General features: G+C 36.9%; 1 long non-coding RNA gene across 1 annotated transcript; it reads left to right on the plus strand.

Annotated features, from left to right (window-relative positions):
* The first annotated feature begins 293 nt into the window (after window positions 1-293).
* LOC109168329 lies at window positions 294-3,166 on the plus strand. The gene is made up of 3 exons (XR_002052073.1): window positions 294-592; window positions 727-865; window positions 2,632-3,166. It is a non-coding gene; the product is annotated as an uncharacterized LOC109168329 (long non-coding RNA).
* Window positions 3,167-10,499: the final 7,333 nt, after the last annotated feature.

Genomic DNA, 10,499 nt, shown 5'->3' on the forward strand with positions numbered 1-10,499 from the left:
TACAACATTTGAACATATAAACATAATAATCACATGTTGATTTGATTTGACCCGACTCGTATTACGAATTTTATTGGTGAAATAATCACAAGTGTGTCCCTTTAAACTTTGTCCCTATCCAATAATTTGCTTCTGGCTTCGCCTTGGGTTGTAAGTTCAGTATTGATCAACAAGACTTTTGATACTCTCATTTATGCAAAAGGAAAATATTATGTGAGGTATCCATGAATAAAATTTAGGAAGTAAAATTTGAGAATGCAAAAATACATATCATACTGATCTCTTGCTAGAAAGCCGTAGGCCGTAGCCAATCCCACGGCAACCTCATGCTCTTGGGTTTCTAGAAGCCCTTAGAACACCATATTTCTCTACTTACATGGTTACCCAATCCTAGGGAAAAAATAAACAAATATTGGGGTGGTTGGGGATTCAACAGAACAAAGATAAACGAATATTGGGGTTTCGAGCCTAAATCCCTCGTATCCCCCGCCAAGCAGCGTTTTCTCTCACAGTCAACTGCCATCTATACGATTTCAAGCTGATCTCCTGCTTCAATTCTTCCGATTTCACGGCTCATTGGCCCCCGTTTCGGGTATCAAACTCTCCACTTCCTGTTAATTTCTTATCTAAAATTATTATTTCCGAATTGCTTCTATTTTGATTTAATGATTACTACTAGTTTTACAATGCAATTTCTCCTTGAATTAACTGAGCTCTTAATTAAAGTTGAGAAGGCGTGATTCCCTTCGTTTGCAAGCCGAAGGTGCCATGGCGGGGGTGATAATGAAGTTCTTCATTGCATCCGCATTTATGTGGGCAATTCCTCTTGCAATTCTATACGGTTTTAACCATAATTTGTTTCCCGGTAAGCTTTTTTTCCTCTTGTTTTGTTGAGTTATCTAATCTCTTAGTGTCAAGATCACAGCAATTTTTTGTTAAAATTTTTTCATTTTTTAATTTACTTGGAATTCCCCTTGTGGTTTCAACCTAGCGAAGTTGTAGTTATGATCTCTTTTTTTTTTTTTTTTTTTTTTTTCACTAAATAAGCTTGGATTTAGTTCTGGACTTCTGGTTAAATTGTTAAGGGTATGAACTGGTTGTGTTTGGATGCCCATATAGCAAGAAGCTTGGGGGGATGGCATCAACCATTGCTGCTCTTACCATGTTTCAGAGGGCAATCTGGATCTCTTTCAAAATTAGAATGCAGCACGCATTATTGGGGGGAATGATTAATTGAGGTATTTAAAGGAGATTTGTTTAGAACAATCTGGTGGGTAGCAAATAAGGTTGGTTAGACCTTTTTTTTTTTTTTTTTTTTTTTTTTTGAAAGGAAAACCCACTCGGAAGGTTTACACAAGGTAAACCCCGCCTTGTAATCCTAATCGGCAAAAGACCAGAGAGGTAGACCAACCTATGTTGCCCATAGTTGACCGGCTCAAACTAAGACTCTAAGAGAGCTGGATGGGGTTTGAACTCGTGACCTTGTGGTTACAAGTTTATATCCTTAGCCATCTTGGCTTGGGTTACCCCGGTTAGACTTTTATTGTTGTTATAAGATGTTACTGTGAAGGACTGTCATGGGTGGGCTGCAAGGCATGTGTTGAACCAAGACTTGCAGACTATGCAGTAGTATATAGTTATGCTAACATGATATTATGCATTACGTTTAGATCTTTACTAGAGGATAGAGCACTTACTGGCTTACTGCTGGCCTCAATGCCTCATTTGGGTGATGCATTAGGAGGATTTTGTTGGTTCACTTTTTGACGTGTGGTAACTATTTTGAAGTATGATAGAAAATGGAGTATTTCAATGGTGAGCTAAGAAAAACTGGCCAGATCAACCCAAAATAGTTCACTTCTAAGTTTTAAACAATGTACCCCATATTAAACTGATCAGAACCCCAAAAGACAATTATAATTGACTAATTGTGTTAGGCTCAAAAATCTTCTTACTCTATTTAAAATGGTAATTCTTTTAATGCCTTCAAAGGTTACTTGTACCAGTCCCCTAAAACCCAGAAGGTACATGAACACCCTGCCCCCTCAATTCCCTTTCCTCCCAAAATGGAATGTGGGGGGTAACCCGTAACCCTAGCCAAGATGGAAAGAGATCCACACTTGTAACTACAAGGTCACGATTTTGAATCCTTGCCCCTTGGTTTGAGCTAGTTAGCTATGGATAACTTAGACTAGTTTACTTTCTTGTGGTCCTTAGCCAGCTATGGTTACAACAGACAACTTCTTCGGAAACTTTCTCTTTACTTTCGTAACATGATCCAAGATCCCTAGACAACTGCTCTTAAAAATATAACCATAGTACCATACCATACAGTCCATGTCTTATTCAAGGGATGATTCTATTCTTAACTATGTTAAAAACAAAATAACCTTAACTTATTTCAATACTTTGTAGGTTTTTAAAAAAAAATAAAAAATTGCAGACATCATCTTTAAGGATTAATGTGCTAAAATTGATTTTATGTTCTCCCATCCTGTCTTTTACATGCATGCAAATAGCATATGTGAACATACTATTGTCTGGATGGTGTCTTTAATTTAAATATTGCATCTTTGATGCAAATAGAGTTTGGTATTGCTACTGAATCTGGATATCTTTCATCTGAAACAGGTTTGAATGATATGTCACCCTACTCTATGACATTGTTGAGCGGGTTCCTTGCCATCATTTCAGTCAATGTGGTTATTGCCTTGTATATTTGTATGGCAATGAGGGAACCCTCAGATAGGCACAAGCCAGATCCCAAATTCCTGGCAGATGCCAAAGCTAGCATAAATCAGTCTGAACAAAACGAAGCTGAAAATTCATCAGCAGCACACACAAAAAAAGAATAGGCCACCAATCATTATCAGGAATTTAGAACTTTCAGATTTTGGAAACACCTAGAATTAGAAAGTTGGAAAACTCGGGATAAAGTTCTCCAGCCTTTTTTTTTTTTTTTTTTTTTTTTTTTTTGATATTTATGGATACTGTGGTTTTGTAGAAATGGGATTTTTCAGGTTTCAATAACCTACCTTCTAAACAGGATTTAAAACAACTTTTGCTCATGGGGAATTCAGTCAATTTGTGCCCCAGAGTATGTCACGGCATGTTTTGCGGTTATTGTGTTATTGATAAAAAATGTTTCCTAGGTGGATTGTTGGCAGATCAATAAGCATTGTAGATTAGACATGACGTTTGGAAGCTGTATGCCTAAGCAGTGTTTGATACAGACCTAATGAATCATATAAAGATATTTGCAAATACACACTTTAAAAAAAAATTGGTACTTTTCTATTGTATTTGTGTCTTATACTTTCTAGAGTTTTTTTTTTTTTTTTTTAGATGACGAGGAAAACCCTATAACCCTTTCGAGTGTAAGTAAATTTCATCTTGTGATCCTAACCAGCAAATTAAAGGACCGTAAGAAAATAAACCAGCATAAGTTACTCGTTGTTGATATGTTTAAACTAAAGAGGTAAGGATTTGAACTCGTAATCTTGTGATTACAAGTATGGATTTCTTGCCATTTTAGTTGAGACTAATCTTTTTTCTTATTTGTACTAGTATTTTTGCCTGTGCGATGCACGTAATGGATTAAATATTTGGACCGATATATAATTATTTAAATTAGAACATCAAATATTATAGAGTGCGATTGAATATATGGTTTGGATCGTTTATGCGTTTTGGTGTTATCATTGCTTGAATTTAAACAAATAATTGTTCAAATTAATAGCTATGTGTAGATGTACGCATGCGGTGCTGTAACTTTGGAGATTTTATTTATCATTGTTTAGTATTTTTTTATAAATTAGGCAAATACGCTCGTTTTCTAGCAACTCAGTTATAAGAATGAATTGTTATCTTAATTTATTTGTATGGAAGATATATTTTTGTCTAAATATATAACAATTTTGCCATTTAAACAAAAAAATAATATCTCCGATTGTATTTACATATTATTAAAACTTCTTTATAGACGACATTGGTAGTATCAATACAATCTTGTCCATCATCGTCTAGAGCTAATACATTCAGTCCATCAGGATGGGTGACTAATGGTAGAATATTAGTCAATTAGTGAACCTTTTATATTTTTAGTCAATTAGTAATATTAGATTTATTTTCAGCCAATTATTCTTTTTTATTTTTAGTCAATTAGTCAATTAGAATATCATATGCAATGATATTTTTATCTAATTTTCGTTCCATTTTTAATTGATGATGTATAATATTATTATTGAAATATTTCCGTTCCATTTTTAATTTACCTTTACTATTGTTTAAAATATGCATTTACTATTGATGATGTAGAATATTATTATTGAAATAGTCCCGTCCAATTTTAGTTTCTGTTCCATTTTTAATTAAAATGCAATGATCTAACCATTTATTTTTTCATTTTAGTTCATTATGGATCATTTTTTTTTTATTTGCAGTCAACTATTAATATTAATTTTCTTTTATATTTTTAATCAATTAGTAATATCATATTCATTTTCAGCCAATTATTTTTTTAAAATTTTCAGTCAATTAGAATATCAGATGCAGTGATATTTTTTCCTAATTTTTGTTCTATTTTTAATTGATGATGTAGAATATTATTATTAAAATATTTCGGTTTTATTTTTAATTTTTGTTTCATTTTAATTTACCTTTAAATTACTGTTGTTTAAAATATGCCTTTACTATTGATGATGTAGAATATTATTATTTAAATATTTTCTTTCCATTTTTAATTTACCTTTACTTAATGTTGTAGAATGTTATTATTGAAATATTTCCGTTCCATTTTTAATTTTCGTTCCATTGTTTAAAATTGTGAACGATTTATGATATAATTGTGATTTGATATATTATACTGTGCAATATTATTGTGAAAAATTAAAATGCAATGATCTGACTATTTCGTCTTCCATTTTAGTCAATTACGGATCATCTTTTATTTTCAGTCAATTATTAATATTAATTTCCTTTTCCAATTTATCTAATTTCTATTCCATTTTTAATTGATGAAGTAGAATAATATTGTGAAATATTTATGTTCTTTTTTCTATTTCCATTCATTTTTTAATTTCCCTTTACTATTTACTATTGTTTGAGTGGGAAATATGTAAATATGATTTTGTTTTTAATTATAGTATAAATTAAGGTAAGTATAATTTATTTTGTGCCAATAATATTATACCTTAAGTATAAAAATATATGTATATAGATTACCATAAAATAACCATAATAATTACACTGAAAAAAGTGAAGAGAATTACAATAAATAATTATATATATATATATATATATATATATATATAAAAATATATATATATATATATATATATATATATATATATATATATATATATATATATATATATATATATATATATATATATATATATATATATATATATATATATATTATATATATATATATCTACTTCTACTATCTACTATCTACTATACTAATAAGAGCCCAAGAGAGTTAGGCCTATAATGGGTAGAAAAAATGGCGGTCACAGATTTTAATCAAATGAATGGTTCAGATTGATTAAAAGATTGATCAGATTTAAATTTTACACTAAAATTTCCTAAAATACCCACACACCATTACTAATTCCGTTAAAATTTTAAGAATTGTCGTTAGTTCACCGTTAACTTACTCATTGATTTCAATAAAAAAAGGTCTTAGGTTCGAACCTCATCCCAATCAAAGTTGACATAATTAGTACTCTATTTTACTCTTATTAAATTATATAAATAATAATTTAGTAGTTACAACAAAAAATAATACATATGCATTTCTTTAATTTAGAATTATGTGTCCACAATGCCTTTATTCAAAAAAAAATTATTCATTATCAATAAATTAAATAAGAGAAATAATTTTATTAGTTATATTGTCTTTATTTTTCTTCAATATAAAAATTCTTTATATTCAAATTTATTAATTGATTATATTCGCTACATTATCCTTACAATATCTTTATTCAGTGAAAAAAATTATTAATTATCAATAAATTAATTAAAAGAAATATTTTCATTAGTTATATTGTCGTTATTTTTCTCAAATGTAAAAATTTTTACATTCAAATTCATCAATTGATTATATTCACTACATTATCTATTATCTTTTTTGTGCACTATTTTTCTAATTAAATATCAAAGTTATAATACAAAATAATGCTATATATTTATTTACCAAGTATTTTATTAATACCATGAAAAAATTTAAAAAATATAATTAATAAAGCCAACCATATTAACTACTTGAGAGATTTTGTGACAAAGAGAGTATTCAAATCACACAACAAATTGAAGTGAGAACTACCTCGCAATGTCCTTGTTTGACAATCAGCAGTTAGCGGTTAGCGTTAGCGGATTTGACCAGCGAATTTATTTAATTATTAACATTGGGTAGAAAAAATGACCCCCAAATTATTAAATCAAATGAATGGTTCATATTGTTCAGGTTTTAATTTTTTTTCTTTTAAGATTTTCTAATTTATCCTTAATTATATGATTATCCATTTAACTTTTCCGTTAATTCACCGTTAGTCTAATTATAATATTAAAGTCTAATATAGAATTATAACTACACCATTAATCTAATTCTAATATTAAAGTCTTAATAGAACTTAACCACAAATCCTAATGTCGGAATCTCCTCAAACAATATTAGTATATATTTAATATTTTATGTCCTAATTTTTATTTGTTCTCTCTTATGTCCCGTATTTGGTTTCAACCATACCTATACAATTATTTTATTGACAATTATAATCAATCTTGACTATATTATCTTGCATTTGTAAACTTAGAATTACCTATTTAACCCGCACGGGCTTAGCTCAATGGTTTAGTGGGTAGTATTTGGGAGAAGGGACCAAGGTTTGAACCTCGACGGCGGCAGTGCGAGAATTATGTCCAAAGTGGGCAGATTCCTTGTGCGTATCAGCATTTGGCCCTGTCTGCTGAACCATTGAGTCACCGTGATTTACAACTTCCCACAATGCTCTGTAGGGTCGGAGTGTGGGGGGCCCTTGGGGTTGGGGACTCAACCTTTGGGAGAAGAATTACCTATTTAAATACGTAAATTCAACCTTCAATTATCTATGCATGAACAATTTCAATATAATCCTGCCTTAATATACTTTAAAGTACTTATTTTAAAAAAAAGCATTGGGCATTATCCCAATCGCGCAATGCGCGTAAAAAACTAGTATATATATATATCCCGAGTTGGCATCTGTCCTCCGACCGCCGAGAGTTTGTTAGGGAGGAGGTGAAAAAGATGGCGGCGATCGAGCACATCCAACCGGTTATCTATCCCGAATGGGTGGCTAATATTGTTCTTATTCCTAAGCCTCCAGCATGGTGGATGTGCATCGATTTCACCGACCTCAATAAAGCATGCCCGCTCGACCCGTACCCGCTCCCGAGTATTCATCAGATGGTTGATGAGACGGCCGGGGCCGAGCTCATGAGTTTCATGGATGCATTCAAAGGTTATCACCAGATTATGATGCACCATGAAGATGAAAGCAAGACAGCTTTCGTCACCCCGGATGGGTTGTATTGCTACCGAGTGATGCCGTTCGGCCTCCGCAATGCAGGAGCAACTTATCAAAGGATGGTCAATATGCTTTTTGCGAACCTTTTAGGCCGAACGATGGAAGCTTACATCGATGACATGCTGGTCAAGAGTCGGGATAGAGCCGACCACACTCGGAACCTCCGGGAATGCTTTTAGATCATGAGGAGGTACCAGTTACGATTGAACCCTAGCAAGTGCACATTTGCGGTTCAAACGGGAAAGTTCCTTGGCTACATGATGACTAAAAGAGGAATCGAGCCCAACCCCGCCAAGGTCAAGGCTATTTTTGATATGCAGCCACCCACGATCGTTCGGGAGGTGCAACAATTGACCGGCCGGTTGGCAGCCTTGAGCCGTTTCCTCTCCAAGCTAGCCGAGCGCGCCTTACCATTCTTCAAGGTATTGCACAAAGTTAATGGGTTCGTCTGGGACGACGAGTGCCGAGCGGCTTTCGACGAGTTGAAGGAATATCTGATGTCCCCGATCGTGTTGTCAAAGCCTGAGCTTGGCGAAGGGTTAGATGTCTATCTCGCCGTATCCGACCGAGCTGTTAATGCGGTTCTATGCCGGACAGATCCGGAGGGAGTCCAGCGACCGGTCTACTATGTGAGCCACGCGCTCCATGGTCCCGAGCTCCGGTACTCCCGGCTAGAGAAGATAGTGTATGCTCTGTACATAGCTGCAAAGAAGTTGGCCCCCTACTTTCAAGGACGAGCCATCCATGTATTGACTGATCAGCCGATCGGGGCAGTCCTCCGAACCGCTTCTTCTTCCGGACGTCTAGTTAAGTGGGCGTTAATTCTAACCCAGTATGCGATCGAATACCGACCGAGACCGGCTATAAAAGGTCAAGCTCTAGCAGATTTCTTGGTCGAGTACACCGCTCGGGAGACCTGACCCCCGGAGGTTGAGGACCCCGAGGCGGCGTGGTGGTCGTTGGCCACCGATGGGTCCAGTAGCAAAAAAGGAGCAGGAGGAGGGGTCGTGGTCACGAGCCCAGAGGGTTTCAAGGTTTACTTTGCATTGATGTATCAGTTCCATCCGACCAACAATGAAGCTGAGTATGAGGCCTTTGTTAATGGCCTACAATGCGCTCAGGACTTGGGGGCTGAGTATATCCGGGCTCAGACCGATTCTGCACTAGTGGTCGGGCAGGTCTTGGGTGATTATGAAGTTAATGGAGAGCGCTTACAAGCTTACCGAGACTTCGCCATGGAGAAGCTCACTTTGTTCCGGGGATACACCGTTCGGCATGTTCCACGACTAGACAATGCTGATGCCGATATCTTGTCTAAGTTGGCACAGGACGCCCCGGAACACATGTCCAAGATCAATCGGATATTAATGATCCCGAGGCATAGCATTCACCGGTTGCCGGTCGCACCCATCCAACCGGCGGAGGAAACTTGGATTTCGGATCTTATGGATTATCTCCAGCACGGTCGGTTACCAGACGACCCTCAGCGCGCCCTAAAGGCCAAGCTAAGAGCTCCAAGATTTTAGGTTCAAGAAGGCCGTTTGTATAGGCGGTCGTATGGAGGCCTGCTCATGCGCTGTTTGACTTCGTTTTAAGCAGATTTGGTGATGAAGGAATTGTACTCGGGCATCTGCTCGTCACACCAAGGAGGCCGATCGCTCGCCCGCTGTATTATGCTGATCGGGTATTATTGGCCCTCTATTCAGCTCGATTGTGAAAAGCTCGCGAAAGGGTGCAAGACTTGCCAGTTGTTTGCTCGGATGCCTGGACGACCGGCCACATTCTATCAGCCGGTCACGACTGTAATTCCTTTTGCTCGTTGGGAGGTGAATATTTTGGGACCATTCCCGCAACTATCCGGTCGGAGAAGGTTCGTCATCGTCGCCATAGATTACTTCTCTAAGTGGATCGAGGCCGAGCCATTAGCCATAATCACCTCCCAGAAGTGCGCCCGGTTTTTGTGGCGAAATGTAATTTCCCGGTTCGGCGTGCCCGTTCATCTCATCAGTGACAACGGCGTGCAGTTCGTGAGCCAGTACTTTCAGAACTTTCTCGCAACGATCGGGACAACTTCCATCCGATCGTCGGTGACTTACCCTCAGGGAAATGGACAAGTTGAGAATGCTAACCGGATAATTTTAGAGGGTCTGGAGAAGAAGTTGCACTCCGCTGGTCGTAGCTGGGCGGATGAGCTTCCCTATGTTCTCTGGACATATCGCACGACCCCGAGAGAAGCAACTTTGGAGACACCATTTGCGTTAGTGTATGGGGCCGAAGCTAGACTACAGATCGAGGCGTGGATCCCGACCGCTAGGGAGCGATCTTATAATGCAGAGGAAAGTGAACACTCCATGGACGTAGATATGGACGGGGTCGAGGAAAAGAGAGAGATGGCCGCTCGGCGTATGGTCGAGTATCAGAAGAGAGTTAAAAGCTCAAAGGATGTCTGGGTTAACCCCCGCTACTTTCAAGTGGGAAATTACGTTCTGCGACGTCGAGAGGCAAGCCAGCCGTTGGAAGGGGGCAAGCTAGCTCAGAATTGGGAAGGCCCTTACATTGTCACGACCATCGTGCGCCCGGGAACTTACCGGTTGGAGACAACGACCGGGAGAGTGATTGAGGGTACGTGGAACTCGGAAAACCTTGTCTTGTTCAGACATTAATATGATTTCGTACTCATAGATGGAATGGGGGCTCGACCTGCGAGTGGGCCCGTCCATCGTTAAATGCTTTGTAAATATTGTAAATATATAACTGTCTGTGCACGGGAATTATTAATGTATATACGATCGGTGATTGCTCGACCGTTTGCACACGGCGACCCGATCGGTTTTTCCAATCGCTTAAAGTACGAAGTAGGTTGGGTTAGATCTGCTTCAGAAAATGGTCTTGCTCGTGCTTCGCCCGATCGAGACTCAGCATCAACAA

The sequence above is a fragment of the Ipomoea nil genome, unplaced genomic scaffold (assembly GCF_001879475.1).
Source record: "Ipomoea nil cultivar Tokyo-kokei standard unplaced genomic scaffold, Asagao_1.1 scaffold3195, whole genome shotgun sequence".
In the NCBI taxonomy this organism is placed as follows: domain Eukaryota; kingdom Viridiplantae; phylum Streptophyta; class Magnoliopsida; order Solanales; family Convolvulaceae; genus Ipomoea; species Ipomoea nil.